This window comes from Pseudophryne corroboree, chromosome 2, assembly GCF_028390025.1.
Source record: "Pseudophryne corroboree isolate aPseCor3 chromosome 2, aPseCor3.hap2, whole genome shotgun sequence".
Classification (NCBI taxonomy): domain Eukaryota; kingdom Metazoa; phylum Chordata; class Amphibia; order Anura; family Myobatrachidae; genus Pseudophryne; species Pseudophryne corroboree.
The window spans coordinates 776916367-776938347 of NC_086445.1; positions in this window are offsets into that span (position 1 = coordinate 776916367).

Here is a 21981-nt window from a genome sequence, read left to right on the forward strand (position 1 = left end):
AAAAGGTTGCACAGAGGTAGCTGGTTGACTTTGCTAAGCATCACAAGTGAGCAGCACAAACAACTGGCCCATCTAGGAGTGGCACTGCAGTGGCAGACAGGATGGCAGATTTAAACTAGGCCCCAAAGAGCACATAATGCAAAGAAGAAAAAGAGGTGCAATGAGGTAGCTGGATGGCTAAGCGACACAAGTGTGTGGCACAAACACCTTACTTTCTAGGAGTGGCACTGCAGAAGCAGACAGAATGGAACTTTTCAAAAACTAGGCCCCAAACAGCACATCATGCAAAGAAGTAAAAGAGGTGCAATGAGGTAGCTGTATGACTAAGCTAAGCAACACAAGTGTGAGGCACAATCACCTGGCCCATCTAGGAGTGGCACTGCAGTGGCAGACAGGATGGCAGATTTAAACTAGGCCCCAAACAGAACATAATGCAAAGAAGAAAAAGAGGTGTAATGAAGTAGCTGGATGGCTAAGCTTAGCAACACAAGTGTGTGGCACAAACACCTGGCCCATCTAGGAGTGGCACTGCAGTGGCAGACAGGATGGCACTTTTCAAAAACTAGGCCCCAAGCAGCACATCATGCAAAGAAGTAAAAGAGGTGCAATAAGGTAGCTGTATGACTAAGCTAAGCAACACAAGTGTGAGGCACAAACCCCTGGCCCATCTAGGATTGGCACTTCAGTCTCAGACAGGATAGAACTTAAAAAAAGTAGTCTCAAACAGTACATGATACAAATATGAAAAAGAGGTGCAATGAGGTATCTGGATAGCTAAGCTAGGCAACACAAGAGTGCGGCACAAACACCTGGCCCATCTAGGAGTGGCACTGCAGTGGCAGACAGGATGGCACTTTTAATAAATTAGGCCCCAAACAGCACATCATGCCAAGAAATAAAAGAGGTGCAATGAGGTAGCTGTATGGCTAAGCTAAGCGACAAAACTGTGCAGCACAAACACCTGGCCTATCTAGGAGTGGCAAGCAATGGCTGAATGTCGAAAGTGGCCCACAATCTTTTGGGCCACTGACAGCATCTCCTGCACGCCCCTGTCCTTTCTCAAAAAATTCTGCACCACCAAATTAATTTTATGTGCAAAACATGATACGTGCTGGAATTTGCCCAGATGTAATGCACGCACAATATTGGTGGCGTTGTCCAATATCACAAATCCCCAGGAGAGTCTAAGTGAGGTAATACATTGTGTGATATGTCCCTCAGTTTCTGTAAGAGGTTGTCAGTGGTGAGCCTCTTACGGAAACCGGTGATACACATCATAGCCTGCCTTGGAACAAGCTGGCGTTTTTGAGATGCTGCTACTGGTGCCACTGCTGTTGTTGCTAGAGGGGGCAAAATATCTATGCAGTGGGCTGTCACAGTCAGGTAGTCCTTAGTTTGCCCTGCTCCACTTGTCCACATGTTCTTGGTTAAGTGGACACCGGGTACAACCGCATTTTTCAGGACTCTGAGGACACTTTTCTCAATGTCCATGTACAGTCTGGGAATTACTTTCCTAGTGAAGTGGAATCTAGATGGGATTTGGCACCAGGGACACAGTACCTCCATCAATTGTCTAAATCCCACTGCACTAATGGTGGATACTGGATGCATGTCTAACACCAACATAGCTGTCAAATCCTCTGTAATCTGCTTTGCAACACTATGACTGCTGTCATACTTCATCTTCCCCGCAAAGGACTGTTGGACAGTCAATTGCTTAGTTGAAGTAGTACAAGTGGTCTTCCAACTTCCCCTCTGGGATGACGATCGACTCCCTACAGCAACAACAGCAGCAGCAGCAGCAGTAGTAGGAAGTGGTTCTTGATCTTTCCCTATTTTATCCTCCACATTTTTGTTCTCCATTATATTTCTGGAGTTATATAACAATATGCAGCACAGGAGAGCGTACCTCTACAACCCCCGGGCAAACCCTGTAAAAATAATTTGGATTAAATATAAATAACCCCTTTATTTGGAGTAAATAATATACAGCACAGTACAGCACTACTAAACTTATATGGCAGCACCGCTGGACTGGACTAATATGGCAGTACCATTGGATTTATATGGCAATACCACTGGAATGGACTTTTATGGCAGTACCACTGGACATATTCAGCAGTAGCTATAATACTGGTCGCACAGGTTGCTTAATATTGAGTAAATGACCCCCAATTAACCTATCTTATACACATTGGTATTATTTTTGACCATTTGGGGGGTGCTACCACAAGCAAAATAAATCTGCACAAGAAAAAGAGAGAGAAGGTTCGAAATGCCCTATAGTGGTGCACATTTTTTTATTTCATTACGATATAACTTTTATTATAATATTCAATAAAAAAACTGCGAATTATAAAAGGAAAAATAGAATAATGTGAATAAGAAAGAAATCGTGATTAAAAATGAGAATTACTGCGCCCTAGATGTCACGGGATTAGCTCATATATAACTATTAAAGTTTCTGAGTGATGAAGAGTGTATTAGGAGTCTGTACTTCCTATATGTCTATGGTTAAGGCTTACATTGCGTTTTTATTAATTTTAACAGAACCCCTAGGGAATCAAAATTTTATTATCTAATCCCTTCCGGGATCTAAGGTATGGGACAGTTGAGGGAGCAGGACTCCAGGTATCTTTGTATGTGATATGTGTTGATAATACCCTAATAATAGGCTGTATATGGTGATACCAGTGGTTATTCTCAATAAAATGATCAACAAATACTGTGTACTTTTTGCTTTCAATATCTCACAGAATTAATTTCAGAACTCTGACTTGATTAATAATTCCCAAAGCATTTACATGTCCTCCTAAGCTCTATGCATGGTGTTATAACCGCAAAAAGAGAAACATGAAATGTGAGTTATACAGATCTATGCTGACTTTGAGAAAATGAGATAAAAGAATGTTATTATGACAAGGGATAACTGATTATTCACTGTTGGCAGCCGACCTAGCTGTTATTTAGCTTTACCACTATGTTATAAGAAGATCGAGACAATTGTATCTAATATTTAGAAACAGTTTTGAAGAGTCTGCTAGAATCCAATCCTCACAGTGACAGTTACCGACTTTCCCTTAGTGGATACATTTGTATCACTCACATCTCATGTTTCTCTTTTTGCGGTTATAACACCATGCATAGAGCTTAGGAGGACATGTAAATGCTTTGGGAATTATTAATCATTTCAGAGTTCTGAAATTAATTCTGTGAGATATTGAAAGCAAAAAGTACACAGTATTTGTTGATCATTTTATTGAGAATAACCACTGGTATCACCATATACAGCCTATTATTAGGGTATTATAAACACATATCACATACAAAGATACCTGGAGTCCTGCTCCCTCAACTGTCCCACACCTTAGATCCCGGAAGGGATTAGATAATAAAATGTTGATTCCCTAGGGGTTCTGTTAAAATTAATAAAAACGCAATGTAAGCCTTAACCATAGACATATAGGAAGTACAGACTCCTAATACACTCTTCATCACTCAGAAACTTTAATAGTTATATATGAGCTAATCCCGTGACATCGAGGGCGCAGTAATTCTCATTTTTAATCACGATTTCTTTCTTATTCACATTATTCTATTTTTCCTTTTATAATTCGCTGTTTTTTTATTGAAAATTATAATAAAAGTTATATCTTAATGAAATAAAAAAATGTGCACCACTATAGGGCATTTCGAACCTTCTCTCTCTTTTTCTTGTGCATATTCAGCAGTATCACTGAACTTATATGGCAGTACCACTGGACATATACGGCAGTATCACTGGACACATACGTCAGTACCACTGAACTTATATGGCAGTACCACTGGACTGCACTTATACGGCAGTACCACTGGACTGGATTTATACGGCAGTACCACTGGACTTATATGGCAGTACCACTGGACTTATACGGCAGTATCACTGTATATATACAGCAGTATCACTGGACTTATATGGCAGTATCACTGGACTTACACGGCAGTACCACTGGACTTATACGGCAGTACCACTGGACTGGAATTATATGACAGTACCACTGGACTTATATGGCAGTATCTATGGACTTATATGGCAGTATCACTGGACTTATACGGCAGTATCACTGGACTTATACGGCAGTATCACTGGACTTATACGGCATTACTACAGGACATATACGACAGTAACACTGGACTGGATTTGTACGGCAGTATCACTGGACTTATACGGCAGTACCATTGGACTTATACGCCAGTACCACAGGACTGGATTTATATGGCAGTATCACTGGACTTATATGGCAGTACCACTCGATTTATAAGGCAGTACCACTGGACTGGAATTATACAGCAGTACCACTGGACTGGATTTATATGGCAGTACCACTGGACTTATACGGCAGTACCATTGGACTTATACAGCAGTATCACTGGATTTATATGGCAATAGCACTGGACATATATGGCAGTATCACTGGACTTATATGGCAGTATCACTGGACTTATATGGCAGTACCACTAGACTTATACGGCAGTATCACTAGACATATACGGCAGTATCACTGGACTTATATGGCAGTATCACTGGACTTATACGGCAGTACCACTGGACTTATACGGCAGTACCACTGGACAGGAGTTATATGACAGTACCACTAAACTTATATGGCAGTATCTACGGACTTATATGGCAGTATCACTGGACTTATACGGCAGCATCACTGGACTTATACGGCAGTATCACTGGACTTATACGGCATTACTACAGGACATATATGGCAGTAACACTGGGCTGGATTTGTATGGCAGTATCACTGGACTTATATGGCAGTACCATTGGACTTATATGCCAGTACCACTGGACTGGATTTATATGGCAGTATCACTGGACTTATATGGCAGTACCACTAGACTTATATGGCAGTACCACTGGACTGGACTTATATGGCAGTACCACTGGACTGGATTTATATGACAGTACCACTGAACTTATATGGCAGTACCATTGGACTTACACAGCAGTATCACTGGATTTATATGGCAGTAGCACTGGACATATATGGCAGTATCACTGGACTTATATGGCAGAATCACTGGACTTATATGGCAGTACCACTGGGCTGGATTTATACAGTAGTACCACTGGACTTATACGGCAGTATCACTGGATTTATACGGCAGTACTACTGGACTGGATTTATATGACAGTACCACTGGACTTATATGGCAGTATCAATGGACTTATATGGCAGTATCACTGGACTTATACGGCAGTATCACTGGAGTTATACGGCATTACTACAGGACATATACAGCAGTACCACTGAACATATACGGCAGTAATTCTGGACTTATACAGCAGTATCACTGGACTTATATGGCAGTACCACTGGACTTATACGGCAGTACCACTGGACTGGATTTATACAGCAGTACCACTGGACTTATACGGCAGTACCACTGAACTTATATGGCAGTACCAATGGACTGGAGTTATACAGCAGTACCACTGGACTTATACGGCAGTACCACTGAACTGGATTTATACGGCAGTACCACTGGACTTATACGGCAGTACCAGTGGACTTATACGGTAGTAACACTGTACTTATACGGCAGTTCCACAGGACTTATAAGGCAGTACCACTGGACTTATATGGCAGTGTCACTGGACTTATATGGCAGTACCACTGGACTTATAGAGCAGTATCACTGGACTTATATGGCAGCACCACTGGACTTATACGGCAGTACCTCTGGACTTATACGGCAGTACCTCTGGACTTATGCAGCAGTACCACTGGACTTATACGGCAGTACCACTAGACTTTAACAGCAGTACCACTGGACTGGATTTATACGGCAGTACCACTGGACTTATACGGCAGTACCACTGGACTTATATGGCAGTACCACTAGACTTATACGGCAGTACCACTAGACTTATACGGCTGCACCACTGGACTGGACTTATATGGCAGTACTACTGGACTGAATTTATACGGCATTACCACTGGACATATACGGCAGTATCACTGGACTTATACAGCAGTATCACTGGACGTATACGGAAGTACCACTGGACTTATACGGCAGTACCACTGGACTTATACAGCAGCACAGGGACACCACCACTGGACTGATGCAGGACAACACAGCACCACTTCAATGGACTAGACTTATACAGCTGCACTGGACATATGGCAGCAGAGGACACCACCACTGTGACTGGACTGATGCAGCACAAGGCACCACCACTGGACTGATGCAGCAGAAGACAGCACTGGAATGACACATAAGACAGAGCATGTCGCCACACCACTTTCCCGCACAGACAGACACTGAATAGATTGACACGTTCTCTTGCCAGAACTGTAGTGATAATGACGGCAATGCGCTGCTCCTTATATGGAATCCAAAACATGCGAGAATCTGACAGCGAGCGGATGACATTTTGCCTCATTCTGGTTTCTGAGTCTGGCGGGTAGTCAAAGAAACTAACCCGCTCATCTCTATATATTATATATTAGGTATACATATATATATATATATATATATATATATAAATATATATATATATATATATATATATATCTCAGCAGGCGAACAAAAAATGTGTGATTTTGAATTTTGGATAAGGGATACTCAACCTCTCTCTCTCTCTATATATATATATATATATATATTGGACTTGTTTAGTACATATATATGTATATACAATATATGCTTGCCACTACTGAACAGGTGGAGTCCAAAACATAGAAGCATGTAGTACCCTCCTGTCTATATACACCTGGGGTAAATTTACTAAAGTTTGATTTGGGATACATTTTTATAAATCCAAAATATCAACTGAAATTGATTCTAATCAAACTGTAAAATCCCTCATTTACTTATAATTGATTTTGCATTTAACTTTCAAATCAAATTCGATTTTGATCAATTCTTAGAAGGTATTTTGTGATCCGTTTCTGAAATCCCTTCCAAAATCTAATCTAAAATCCCCTTGAAATTTAAATGCAAAATTGAAAAGAACTTCTTTATTCCTTCCTCTTGGGCCAAATGTATCAAATGCACACTAATTAATAGGGGAGCAAAATTGGAAACATTTGTGGATACTCAAGAAAAAAAATTAAACTGAATGTGAAAGGGAGTTTTCAGTTGTTTGCATACCATAGAGAGCGTTGTTTGGATATTTTTCATCATTTGTGAAGATGGCAACAGATAGCAGTAGGGTAAGGCAGAGGGAGTTGGAAGAGAGTGTTCATGCACCTGCTGCATCTACCAAACAGACTCTGGTGAGGAGCCACAGCCTGACAAAACTACTGTAAATCTGGAAGAAATGTTAGATTTAGTTTCTGCTGAAAATTGTGCCTTGGTGAATGTTATAATTAAATATTATGAGGAATTGTTTGGAAGAAGGATCCCACAAACCTCAAGTAGCACAAAAATATTATATGGCAGAAGGCTATAGATGCAATGAATAGCATAATGTGGTACCGGAGGCGGTTCACCTGTGCACAACCACTTCAACGGTTATGAGGAGCAGGTGAAAGCTTTCATTCCTCAAGTGTGTGGAGTGAATGTGCATGACACTGATGCACCACCATGTCCTTAAGAATCTGGTGAGTAACTTGCAAACACACTGATTAAATCAATGTTAACATATGGTTCATGTTATTTTTTTTATTGGTGTCTGTTTCTTCAAAATTTAAACACACAAGTTTTTTGAAAGTACTCACTTCAAGTAAACAGGAACAATGTTGGTCATTTGTGCACCTAGAATTATTGTAAACTTAATGTTTTTTTACTGACCAGCCAACAAGGACTTCTGCAACACAATCCACACTTGTTGATGATAAATATCCTAGTAATTATTTGCAATATGTTTCATAAATTAGCCTTTGAGTTTGCATATCTCCCAACATGACCCTCTCCAGGAGGGACAGAATGCTCTGCTTCTGGACTTTTCTCTTAATTTACAAAACAATATCACCAACACTGAATCCCTTGGCACTGAAAGCCTTCAAATGTGTGTCAGTTCTTATCACAAATGACCTCTTCCCTTTTCTTTGTATTTTATCCACAAAAAAGAGAAGAGAAAAGAAAACACTTCATAGGGCAAAGGTGTATGTTCAAATAGGTCAGGATATCAGCAATCAAGTGGACTCCTACCATGTGTGTTGGTCTACAATATAAGTAGACAGATACGCAGGTGTTTTGAGAGGGTTATTTATCCCACCATGGATTAGCAGCTCCAAATCCTCAAAAACAATGGTGATAATTCCACCATATCGTAAACAAGTTTTTAATACACACGAACAATAAAAAATAAAATATATACAAAGGCAGCAGTACTGGACTCTCACCCTGTGGAATGGTATACTAGAAATAGCAGACATTAAGGCATAAGTATGGTAAAGTCAGGCGTCCTTGCAAGCTCTGTCCAACATCCCAACATCGGTGGTTGTCCAAACTGCTGAACTCAACCTCCTTGCAACGCGTTTCGATACCTACTGGTATCTTTTTCAAAGCATTTTCTCTTCATTTATGATTGCCGACACCTGTGTTGAACAGGTGTCTTAGCACAGGTGATGGAAATCGTACATTAAGAGGAAAGTCCAGGAGCAGATATTCTGTCCTACCTGGAGAGACTCATGTTGGGAGGTATGAGCTTGTAAAAATAAACCTATACCATTAAATAAATGTGAAAATAAGGTGTACTACACCACAGCAAAATTGAGAAAGTAATAGACAAGTTAGGACATAGTGCGGCTGAGTACAGCTATTGAAAACCTAAACCAAACCCACAATAGTAACCAAACATTGCACACAAATGCTATTAATCAGCCAACTTAAGCAATAACAACAGGCACTCAATTTTGTCAAGATTACCTATGCAAACATAAACTACTTTGCCAATCAGTGCAACAACAAGTACAACATCATTCTTACATTGTTTAGTTTTAGTAAACATTTATCATTAAAAACATTGACTACCAAAGAAATAGATTTTTTTTTGCTCACCATGGGTACATTTTCTAAGATATTAGTTCTATTTAAGATGGGATGTTGCCCATAGCAACCAATCAGATTCCAGGTATTATGTTCTAGAAGGTGCTAGATAAATGAGAAATAGAATCGGATTGGTTGCTATGGGCAACATTCCATTTTTAATAGAACTCCCATCTTAGTAAATTTACCCCATGTGTGCTTACACTTTTTGAATATAAAAAATGTTTACTTTGCCAACATTTTTTAAATTATAAAAATAGAACAAATAAGGATTGCATGTTTCAATGTGTGCAGTTTCAAATACATGTTAATTGGTATTGTTAACTATATAAATATGTTTGTTTAATTTAACATAAACATATACATTTAAAGTGGTTATTTTAGTCATACAAAATTAGATCATCACACAAAAAATACACTCCACACTGCTGCAAATATAAACACCTAACTCAAGAAGATAATTTTGTGTTCTTTAATTGAAAATACAAAAATACTTACAGCTGAAATAGTTGGCAATATGTGTATCCGTAATCTTCCTTTCACTTTCTGTATTCACAAAATCAATTGCTGGTAACAAATCCTCTACTTGCTCACTTTTTATTGCATAATCATGTAGGATTGGTTGATTTAATGCAAGATTAGGCAATAAACAGCAGCAGAGCACATAATCGTCCACTTTTACAAAATGATATAATAATATGGATCGCGATTTATTAATACACTTGAACCTTGTTTTTAATATGTCAAAGGTGCGCTCTATCACTGATCGGGTGGCTATATGTGCCTTATTATACTTACAGTATACTCAACAAAAGTTTGCGGATCTGACATAGCTTAAATCATCTCTTGGATCTCTTGGGGGGGGGGGGAATAAACAATATATTAAGAAGTACTATTAGCAGCTTCATTATCACATACTTAACTCAACAACCATTCCTTTGGCATTTGACCCACCTCAAATTTAGCAGACAGGGATGAGGATTATGGCACTATCCAGGATAGCCAGTCATAACACTCATGATTTTTAGTTTTGTATCTTAGACCAACTGCGCATTCATGGAATAGATATAATGCCGATTTGTATAAACATGTACAGTATATCTGGGTGGTCTCAGCCCAATGTGTGTGCAATTTATAACTCCCAGAACATTAGGCATATAGAAATATATATGTTAGTTTCATGTCACTGTGACTCCTGGTTGGGAAAGCAGATGTAGGTGTTGCATTAATGCATTACTTGGGTCAGGTGCTGCTAAAGGTAGACTGACAAATACCTACCTGAAACTGACCGAAGGGGCTAGTTGCAAAGATATGAAAAGCACACAGCAGCTTGTGGAGGGCAGATGTGGCATATGACCGTGCAGTGACTGGCTCAAGAAGAATCTTGATGAGGTCATAGAGCATCATTATTTTGGAGCATGAGAGGCAGAATATCTGTATGACCTCACCAGCAGACAATGTATTAAGGTTTATCTGACAAAGAAAGAACATATGCCCCCGTAGGTTGTGTAGTACCTCATGAAGCTGCTGATGTTACTCTGATTGATGATCCTGGGTTGTCAGGTGGTGATTTGCACAGCATATCATAAGCTTGGATAGCCATTATTCCTACAGCCACACTGCCCCACATGCTTTTGGGAATCAAATTTTAGTAAATAAGGGGAACCTAAATTTGACTATGGGTAAACATTGATGTTTTTCAGAAATTTTATATTGAGTGGAATTTTAGTTGAATTCAGTTTTAGAACATTGATTTTGCCTTTACTAAATCTCCAAAACTAAAATGGAATGAAAATCAATAGGAAATCGAATGTCAAATCCCTGAAAACTGAAAATCAAACATTAGTAAATATACCCCCTGCAATATCTTCTGCCAATTTTGCTGACTAGTTTCCCCTGAATTCAAGGTAATCTAGCTTCTATTACTATACATTTTAAAGCAGTGTTTTGATTTGATATTGTTAGCAATATTTATGGAGTCATTGATGTTTATTCTGGTGCATAGGGATATACAATATATGCATCTGATATTTGTGTTATTATTTAAACTTCATCTTATTACCTCACTGACATTATTGTGATAAACTTTCCTTTGGAATAATATACTGTAAATTGCTAATGAAGTGTCCACTGCACAATAATTATACAGATGTGTCCACTATTACCTTTCTGAAAAAAGTATAATGGCCTGCCGTTCATGGCACGAGATAAGCTTTCCTCTCAAGATATACACGGCGAGCCATGTGTATCTCGTCTGAAATATAGTGCAGTACCACTTTTCAGACAGCAGGTGGCATTTTCAGAAACTGAGTAAGCAGAAAGTCTGATAGAGAGATTCTAGAGGGAGTAGTTCAGACCTGATCCTAGCAGCATTTTATTTGCAAATGGGCAAAACCATGGGGGTCATTCCGAAATGATCGCAAGCTAGGTTTTTTTGCAGCGATGCGATCAGGTCGAAACTGCACATGCGTATGCACCGCAATGCGCATGCGCGTCGTACGTGTACCAAGCGGATCATTGCTGAGCGATGGATTTAATGAAGAATCGATTCGCACAGCAGATCGCAAGGAGATTGACAGGAAGAGGGTGTTTGTGGGTTGCAACTGACCGTTTTCTGGGAGTGTTTGGAAAAACGCAGATGTGTCCAAGCATTTGCAGGGCAGGTGTCTGAAGTCAATTCTGGACACGAACAGGCTAAAGTGATTGCCCCGAATTTACGTCAGACACCCACCCTGCAAACGTATGGACACACCTGCGTTTTTCCAAATACTCCCAGAAAACGGTCAGTTGACATCCACAAATGCTTTCTTCCAGTCAATCTCCTTGCGATTGTCTGTGCGAATGGATTCTTCATTAAATCCATTGCTCAGCAATGATCCACTTTGTACCCGTGCGACGCGCCTACGTATTGCGGTGCACACGCATGCGCAGTTATGACCTGATCGCAGCGCAGCGAAAAAAACCTAGCGTGCGATCAGGTCTGCATGACCCCCATGGTTTTTCCCATCTGCTAACAAAATTGCAGCTATGGGAGGTCATTCCGAGTTGATCGTAGCCCTGCAAAATTTTGCAGGGCTACGATCAGGAACAGAGACATGCGGGGTGACGCCCAGCACAGGGCTAGTCCACCCCGCTGGTCTCAGTTCCGCCACCCCCCCCACCCCCCCCGCAGAAGTGAAGTGCAAAAGCATTGCACAGCGGCGATGCTTTTGTACTTCAGGAGTAGCATCCGGCCAGCGCAGCTTTAGCGTGATGTCCAGGAGCTACTCGTCGCTACCCGGCCCGCAGCGGATGGTCAGCAGCAGTGATTGGGTCAGAATGACCCCCATGAGCCGTATGTGCAGGGCAATTTATCCATCATGCACACGGGAACATCAGCTGCAGCAGCTAATTGAGAAGTTTTAATATATTTCCAATACATCTCTCATACTAACTTCCAACATGTACCTGGCTCAATGTTGCCTATATGTTTGAAAAAATCTTTTCCCTTATGATTGATAATGTGCTGATGGCGAGTTCATACAAACTCCACACAGAGATTCGATATGGAAATTATGATACTAACTAAAAGGCACTATTGATACTTGTCATTTTTTGCAATTGTTTGGTGGTTAAGGTGTGAGTAAAGAGAATTTTTGGTATTTCAATACCGCATATATTTCACTGGGATCCGGTTTGAAGATCGACAGTGTCTGTCATACAAGTGGGTGCTGCGTCTGTCTGCCACAAATCGGTCCAGTGCTGAGGCTGTGTTGCCATAATAAGTCACTGGGTGCTCTGTCTGCTATACAAGTGGGTGCTGCACCTGTCTGCCACAAATCAGTCCAGTGCTTGGGCTGTGCTGCCATAATAAGTAACCGGGTGCTCTGTCTGCCATACAAGTGGGTGCTGCGCCTGTCTGCCACAAATCAGTCCAGTGCTTGGGCTGTGCTCCATAAATAAGTCACTGGGTTCTCTGTCTGCCATACAAGCGGGTGAAGAAACATGAGACCCAGGGCCTGATCAGCCATAAGGCTGCAGCCTGGATGGCTGAGTCCTGGGGGGGAGCGCAGCACTGGCACAATAGATGCTTAGGCTCTACCTACTACTGGAAGCTGCAGATTCCATGCAGACAGCATGGAAGACTGCCCTTCTAGGAGACAGATGCCATGGGTGTTACTAGACCATTACCCAGCGCTACCCAGAATGAGCATGTAACCCCCTGGCACTAAGCATGTAACCCCTATGGCAACAAGCATATGTAACCCCTGGCAACGAGAATGTAACCACTGGCAATGAGCATGTGACCAGGTCTGACTTCCGGTCAGCAGAATCACGGATGCCGGTGGCTTCTCCCACCTCTAGCCACCAACAGCACCGTGGACAGCAACACGGACATCCGTATGCGCAGGGCAATTTATCCATCAGGCACACGGGAATATCAGCAGCGGCAGCTAATTGTGAAGTATTAATATATCTCCAATACATGTGGGGGTGCCAGCAGTGTCCTTGGTGCAGAGGTGCAGGTGGTGTAATCAGTGCAGGAGGGCTGGCAGTATCCCCAGTGCAGGAGTGTTGGCAGTGCGGGAGATGTCCTCCTTGCACTTGGTTGGTGGTACCGAGGACACTTCTGGCACTCCTGCACTGCCAGCACCCCATAACTACTGCAAGGAGGACACCTCCCACACTGCCGACACTGCCGGCACCCCTGAACTCCTGCACCGAGGACACTTCTGGCACTCCCACACTACCGACACCCCTGAACTCCTGCACTAAGGACACCTCCAGTACTCCCGCACTGCCGACACCCTTGCACTGAGGATACTGCTGGCACTGCCAGCACCCCTGAACTACTGCAAGGAGGACACCTCCTGCACTGCCGACACTGCCGGCACCCCAGAACTCCTGCACTGAGGACACCTCCCACACTGTCAACACTGCTGGCACCTCTGCACCAAGGACACTTCTGGCACTCCCACACTGCTGACACCCCTGAACTTCTGCACTAAGGACACCTCCAGTACTCCCGCACTGCCGATACTGCCGGCACCCCTGCACTGAGGACACCGCTGGCACTGCCAGCACCCCATAACTCCTGCAAGGAGGACACCTCCTGCACTGCCAGCACCCCTGAACTCCTGCACTGAGAACACCTCCCTCACTACCAACACTGATGGCACCCCTGCCCGAGGACACTTCTGGCACTCCCTCACTGCTGACACCCCTGAACTCCTGCACTAAAGACACCTCCAGTACTCCCGCCCTGCCGACACTGTCGGCACCCCTGCACTGAGGACACCGCCAGCACTGCCCGCACTGCCAGCACCCCTGAACTCCTGCAAGGAGGACACCTCCTGCACTGCCAACACTGCCGGCACCCCTGCACTGGGGATACTGCCAGCACTCCTGCACTGAGGACACCTCAGCAGGAGGCGTCCTGCTATGGAATACCATTCACTCCCGCTGACATCGCTGGGCAGGGGGAAAATCGCTCAGTGTGTATGCGCTGAGTGATTTTCTGCCCAGCGATATCGGTGATCATACGGGCTCAGCAAGATCACTCAGCACACAGAGCTGCACCAGTGATGTGTGCTGAGCGATCTGTCACTGCCCGTGTTCGCAATAGAGAAAACATGGGCGATGACTAGATCTTTCAAGCATGCGGGGACGCCCATCACTATCGCTATAGTCCATACACACATAGCGATTTGTGCTGAATTTCTAAGTGACTCAGTCAAATCACTTAGAAAAGCAGCCCAAATCGCTATGTGTGTGTGATCGTATGCAGGTCGTTCTGATGTACAGTATGGCCAGCTTTAGAGTCCAATTCCTATTTGTGTAGGTGTGAAAATCTCAGTGTGAGAGGCCTTTGAAGTAGATTTCTTGGGGGATAGAGATACAGCACAGTAACATGTATTCTGGGTGGGGGAAGGGCTGCTGTCCTGGAATTTGAAATGAACAGTGAACTTTTAGCAATTCAGAGCCTCAGTTTATTTATGCAAAAATTGGAGTTATTTGTTACTCAGAGCACAGAGGTGAATGAAGTCTAAAGTGACATTAAAGAATAAGTTAATTAAAACCTAATAGTGCTACAAAGTAACGGAACATATTACAAGACTTTGCAATGATAAAATAATTCCAAATAAAGAGTATAAATATACTGTAAGTTAGACGAAAATGAATGCAATCACTTGGATGCTTTGTACAATCCATACACAATTACAGTGTTGCAGAGGTGACTTTACTTTTTTTTTTGAAAACAATTTTCAAGATTGCATAACAAATGTAATACTAAGGTGAAGTACATGTTACAGATAAAATATAACAAATTAATTAATTTAAGCAGGTAGTCTAATTGTGATATTTCAAGCATTTGCAGAAAGGATGAGTACGATAGGTAAAGGGCCCTTTATGCAAATTCTATGCATTATTCGTTTGTGTACTGTCTTTTTTGATGTGTCGACATATGGCCTGTCGACCAATATTGGTCGACCTAATGACTGTTGACCTTCTTATTGTCGACAATATGACCCATTCCAATTACATGCAGCTGACTTGTCCATTTCTTTCTATAATCACTGGCAGCACAGAAAAGAAATGGTCTACATAATTATTACAGGTCAGGGGGTCGGCAGTGTGGGAGTGCCAGAAGTGTCCTTGGTGCAGGGGTTCCAGCAGTGTTGACAGTGTGGGAGGTGTCCTCAGTGCAGGAGTGCTAGCAATAGGTGTGCCGGCAGGGCGGGGGTGTTGGCAGTGCGGGCGGTGTCCTCATTGCAGGAGTGCCGGCAGTGCGGGTGGTGTCCTCATTGCGGGAATTCAGGGGTGCTGGCAGTGTGGTAGTGCCGGAAGTGTTCTATGTGCAGGTGTGCTGGCAGTGTCGGCAGTGCAGGAGGTGTCCTCATTGCAGGAGTTCAGGGGTGCCGGCAGTGTGGGAGTGCCGGAAGTGTCCTCGGTGCAGAAGTGCCGGCAGTGCAGGAGGTGTCCTCAGTCCATGAGTGCTAGCAATAGGTGTGCTGGCAGGCCGGGGGTGTCGGCAGTGCGGGAGGTGTCCTCATTGCAGGAGTGCCAGCAGTGCGGGCGGTGTCCTCATTGCAGGAGTTCAGGGGTGCCGGCAGTGTGGGAGTGCCGGAAGTGTCCTCTGTGCAGGAGTGCCGGCAGTAATGGCAGTGCAGGAGGTGTCCTTAGTGCAGGAATTCTGGCAGTATCCCCAGTGCAGGAGTGTCAGCAGTGCAGGCAGTGCAGGCAGTGCCGGCGGTGTCCTCAGTGCAAGGGTGCCGGCAGTGTCGGCAGTACAGGAGTACTGGAGGTGTCCTTAGTGCAGAAATTCAGGGGTGTCGGCAGTTTGGGAGTGCCAGAAGTGTCCTCGGTGCAGGGGTTCCAGCAGTGTTGGCAGTGTGGGAGTTGTACTCAGTGCAGGAGTTCTGGGGTGCTGGCAGTGTCGGCAGTGTGGGAGTGCCGGAAGTGTCCTCGGTGCAGGGGTGCCCGCAGTGCGGGAGGTGTCCTCAGTCTAGGAGTGCTGGCAGTATCCCCAGTGCAGGTGTGCCGGCAGTGCGGGAGGTGTCCTCATTGCAGGAGTTCAGGGGTGCCGGCAGTGTGGGAGTGCTGGAAGTGTCCTCGGTGCAGAAGTGCCGGCAGTGCAGGAGGTGTCCTCAGTCCATGAGTGCTAGCAATAGGTGTGCCGGCAGGGCGGGGGTGTCGGCAGTGCAAAAGATGTCCTCATTGCAGGGGTGCCGGCAGTGCGGGTGGTGTCCTCATTGCAGGAGTTCATGGGTGCCGGCAGTGTGGGAGTGCCGGAAGTGTCCTCTGTGCAGGAGTGCCGGCAGTGTCGGCAGTGCAGGAGGTGTCCTCAGTGCAGGAATGCTGGCAGTATACCCAGTGCAGGAGTGTCGGTAGTGCGGGAAGTGCCGGCGGTGTCCTCAGTGCAGGGGTGCCGGCAGTGCGGGAGTACTGGAGGTGTCCTTAGTGCAGGAGTTCAGGGGTATCAGCAGTGTGGGAGTGCCAGAAGTGTCCTCAGTGCGAGAGGTGTCTTCAGTGCAGGAGTGCTGGCAGTATCCCCAGAGCAGGTGTGCCAGCAGTGTCAGCAGTCAGGGGTGCCAGCAGTGTGGGAGTGCCGGGAGTGTCCTCAGTGCAAAAGTGCCGGCAGGGTCGGCAGTGCAGGAGGTGTCCTCAGCGCAGGAGTGCTGGCAGCATTCCCTGTGCAGGGGTGCCGGCAGTGTCGGCAGTGCCGGCGGTGTCCTCAGCGCAGGGGTGTAGGTGACTTACTTACCTGCTGCAACGTTTTCAGCCTGTTCGGTCCTGGCTCTGACGTCAAACACCCGTCCTGGACACGCCTGCGTTTCTCTCACCACGCCTACGTTTTTCTTACCACTCCCCGAAAACGGCTGCAAACGGTAAGTTGATGCCCAGGAACCCCCTCCGCCTGTCCATCTTCGCGCGATCGTTGCAGCGATCGCTTTTTTCGGTTCCAGCGTCATTGCACGGCGATGGCCGTGCGTGCGCATAGCGGCCGTTGCGCATGTGCAGTAGGGACCCGATTGCAGCTGTGCGAACGACGACACGCTGCGATTGGGTCGTAATGACCCCCTAAGTCCAGAACTACTTAGAAACTGCACAATATTTTTTTACCATAACAGGCCTGCACATGTGATCAAAGCCTTGCAATGGGAAAAAAACAACCTTCATAGGCGGAGGTTAGTTGGTCGCATGGGCTGCAAAAAGCAGCTTCGTCTGATCAACTCGTAATGAGGCGCTTTATTTGGAAATATTTTATCATTGCAATATCTTATAATATGTTCTTTTACTCTATAGCACTAAGGTTTTTATTAACTTATTATTTAATTTCACTTTAGACTTCATTCACCTCTGTGCTTTGAGCAACATACTGTATAGTAAGCAGGGACGTGCCCATCGCACTTCCCTGATAGTAACATCCCCCAGCCAGGATAAAATCTGTACCCCCCCAAGGAGTCTACTTCAAAGGCCTCTCACACTGAGATTTTCACACCTACACAATTAGCAATTAGACTTTAAAGCTGGCCATACTGATTACAGTGTCTATTTAACAGCAATGTTAGTGCAAAGCTATGTTACGTGATGCACTGGCCACTCAGTGGTGAAACTATGAATTGTCATGAATTGTCACGGCACAATATGACGGCACAAAAACACAAGGAATATATGTCATGCCAAATTTACTACCATGGCACTGTTTTCAGAAAGGTAATAGTGGACACATCTGTATATTGTAATAGAATAACAATACCTATAATGTGTTGACTAAATGGAGAAAACAAGTAATATATAAAATATTTTAATGAATACTTAACAACTTTTTTAGTATTGAAGGTATAAGTCAACAACAAAAAATTATCACAATGATCTTTTAGACTGTCAAGACTACTCATACAATGTCTGCAGTACAGTGACCCTACTAATCTGCACACATAGAGCCAGATGTAATGACAGCCGAGTTTGGCCTTCATGCAGGATGCAGGATGAATTTGGACATATTTTTTAAAGGGCAGTCACTTACAAGTTATAGTTTTGCCTTGTAAATGATTGCCCCTTTCAAAAAATATCTGAGTTTGGCTGGCATTCCACATGGCCACCAAACTCAATTGTCATTGCATCCAACCCATAGGATTATGGCATGAACCGCTGTCGGACTGGGGCATGAAGGACCCACATGGGGAATGCAATTATAGGGGCCCACTGAATCAAGGTGGCACAAAGCTGAGGAGGTGTGAGCAGCTGAACGAAGGGGTGTGACAGAGAGCTTTGCAATGTTCACCATAATATACAAAGAGTATTGCAGTGACTGCCATATAATGCAAGGAAAATTGCATTGGCCATCATATAATCTATAGAGCAGCACAGTGACTGCCAAATAACACAGAAAGCAAAGCAGTGACCACTATATAATACGGAGAGCATTATAGTGACCACCTAAAATAGAAAGATGATGCGGTGACTGCCATATAATACAGAGAGCAATACACTGACTGCCTTATAATGTAGCAAGCATTGCAGTTTCTTGATACAATAGAGATCAATGCAATGACCTCCATATAATACAGAGAACATTGCAGTGAGTGTCATTGAATACAGAGACAATGCAGTGACAGCCATATAATACACTGATATCACAGTGCCAGTCATATAATAATGATATATCACAGTGGCAGTCTTATAATACAGAGAGCAACACAGTGACCATTATATAATACAGAGCTATACAGTGACCACCATTTAATGCAAGAAGATTCACAGTGCCCATCATGTAATGAAGACAGCATTGCATTGACCCACATTTATATCTGATAGACAATGTTAATACAACCCCACACACATACATGCACAACAATAATACACTTACCCAACCAAAGGCATTATTATAATTCCCACCAATCCCCCTGCCCTCCAGAAAACAAACAAACACAGCCATCCACATCCATTTAGTATAAATATGCCACCTCCTTAGATAACATTAAAACTTTCTTCTTCCACTGGGACTTGCCTGTCCAGAGGGGTGATCTTTCTGGTCCATGTGGAGCTCCAGAGTGTACTGCTCTGTGACAGGAGGAATACAGAGACATGATACAGGAGAGGAAGGATTACAGACTGTTTTATATGTCACAGTTACAGCTGATTCTGATAGGCATACTTTGGGTTAAACTAAAAAAATATATATTTTATTTACAGTACAATGTCTTTTACATCTATTAAACTATTTATAAAAGACACTGTGAATTATGTGATGTCTATTTTTATCTTCTTGGGACTTATCATATGAAAATGGATTACAGAGAATAACTTTGAAGTGTCCCATGAATAGAAGACTATCTGAGAAAAGTACTTGTTAATTTGCCCTTTATTGAATTACACTAAGTGCACATCCACAAAGTGATCTTTGATGATAGGAGCAGGGCCTTAGAGAGTAATGGCTGGGTTTGTGGTACTTTTTGGCAGTGTGGCCTATTCCCAGAGGCTTGGAGATGCACCCATAGAAAATTATATATATATATATATATATATATATATATATATATGCCATTACTTACTGAATAGGAGGAGCGCCATGAGTACCTCAGCCAGGGGCAAATACCTGGGGGGTGAACAATCATTGTGATCACTACTCCCCATGTGTGTGTAGAGGAGACATCTGCTGCTCAGTGGCAGCATCCTCCCTTCTCCCACAGTAGCCCTGCACAGAACAGCAAATCTCCGACAGACAGGAGGTTATCACACTCTACAAGCTCTACAAAAATTTGGTAGCATGTGTTCTACCTGCTTCACTAACAACACAGACAATCCAGACATGTACATAGTTAATGAACTATATAACTTATGTGTACTAAAAGATACTTGAAAAGGAAGATGATAAATTAAATGCACCTAATGAGCAGGAGGCTGGTGATACTTGGGATTCAGAGTTTTCATGGCTACACCCAATAAATAGGTTTTTTAATGGATTTTAGGATATTTTTCACTCATTCACACATATCTCTATAAAGCAGTGATATGAAAAGTAATCTAGAGTACGTATGTGGTCTATTGATATGCTCATGCACGTGTAATACCTCTTTTACACTAAAATCGTGGGTTGCAGCCGGGAGCCTGACATGGATGCTACCTGTCTGCAACCCGCATCAGGCCCTTTTCCCACTGCCGTCTCCAACCAGGCTTATTGCCGGGTTGGTGACGTAGCCAATGACGTGGTGGGGCAGCACTTGGAAACATTCTCTGTGAACCGGAATCTGGGTTGCTGCGACCCAGATACCATTTACACTGCACAGTTTGCCAGGTTGAACCTGTGTTCAACCCTGCAAACTACCCAAGTTGGAATACCGGGTCACTCACTCGACCCGGATTATTCCAACTCTGCCCTTTTACACCAGCCAGTAACACGTGTTATGCATGCTTATGTGCAATAACCCATGTTATATGCTGGCGGTTTAAAAGGGTTATTAGCATCTGAGGCTTTCAGCATGCTAATGAGGGAAGAGCTAAGAAGTTAAAGAGGTCATAAAAGTTCATGATTGTGAGAGTGGATCCAGATAATTCTCCCCTACCTGATCTTCTCCCAAATGATAGTATCACCACTTTTTACATAGCTACATAGATAGTGAGGTTGATAAAAGGCAAAATGCCCATCGAGTTCCACCTGTATTCATATTAAGCAGTGCACATTATAATGCACCAACCAAAATAATGGTTTCATACCTATTGACAACTATATTTCGTATCACTCCCATATACATAATGTCAGTATATTAAATGCTATAGCCTTGGATGCCTTTTTCAGCTAGAGAACTGTCCAATTCATTTTTAAATGCATTTACAGAGTCTGCCATTATTACCTTCTCCGGCAGGGAGTACCAAATCCTTATTGCCCTTACGGTGAAGAACCCTTTCCTACATTGTGTACGGAATTTTCTCTCCTCTAGCCTCAGTGAGTGCCCACGTGTCTTATACAGAGTTTTATTAATAAACAAATCCCCTGCTAACTTCTTGTATTGACCCTTTACATATTTGAAGATATTAATAATGTCCCCTCTTAGTCTCCTTTTTTCAAGGGAATACAAATTTAACCCACTAAGCCTTTTATCATACTCCAGTGTATCTAACCCTCTAATCAGTTTAGTCCTGGTGAGTGTGAGCATATTGGGTGCTAAATGTAATAGGGTGTGAGTTATAAAAAGGTGTGAGTTTAGCGCTAAACTCACACATTTTCAGACCATGCACATGTAATAAGCTGTCAGAACATGCAAACTCGGATGTACAGTATCTTGCATTTGTGCATTGCAAGGGGCAAACTCGCATCCATATGTTTTAAAATTTTAAACATGCAGCTCGCACAGTGTAACAGGGTGCAAGTTTTAAACTTGCACAAAATTAATAAAAAAAACTCAGGAAATATCTGCTTCAGATAAATGAGTTTAACAGAAGTCTGAACAGATCAGCGAGATCTGTCCCCTGTATTTTTAAAACCAGATACACTAGAAGGGG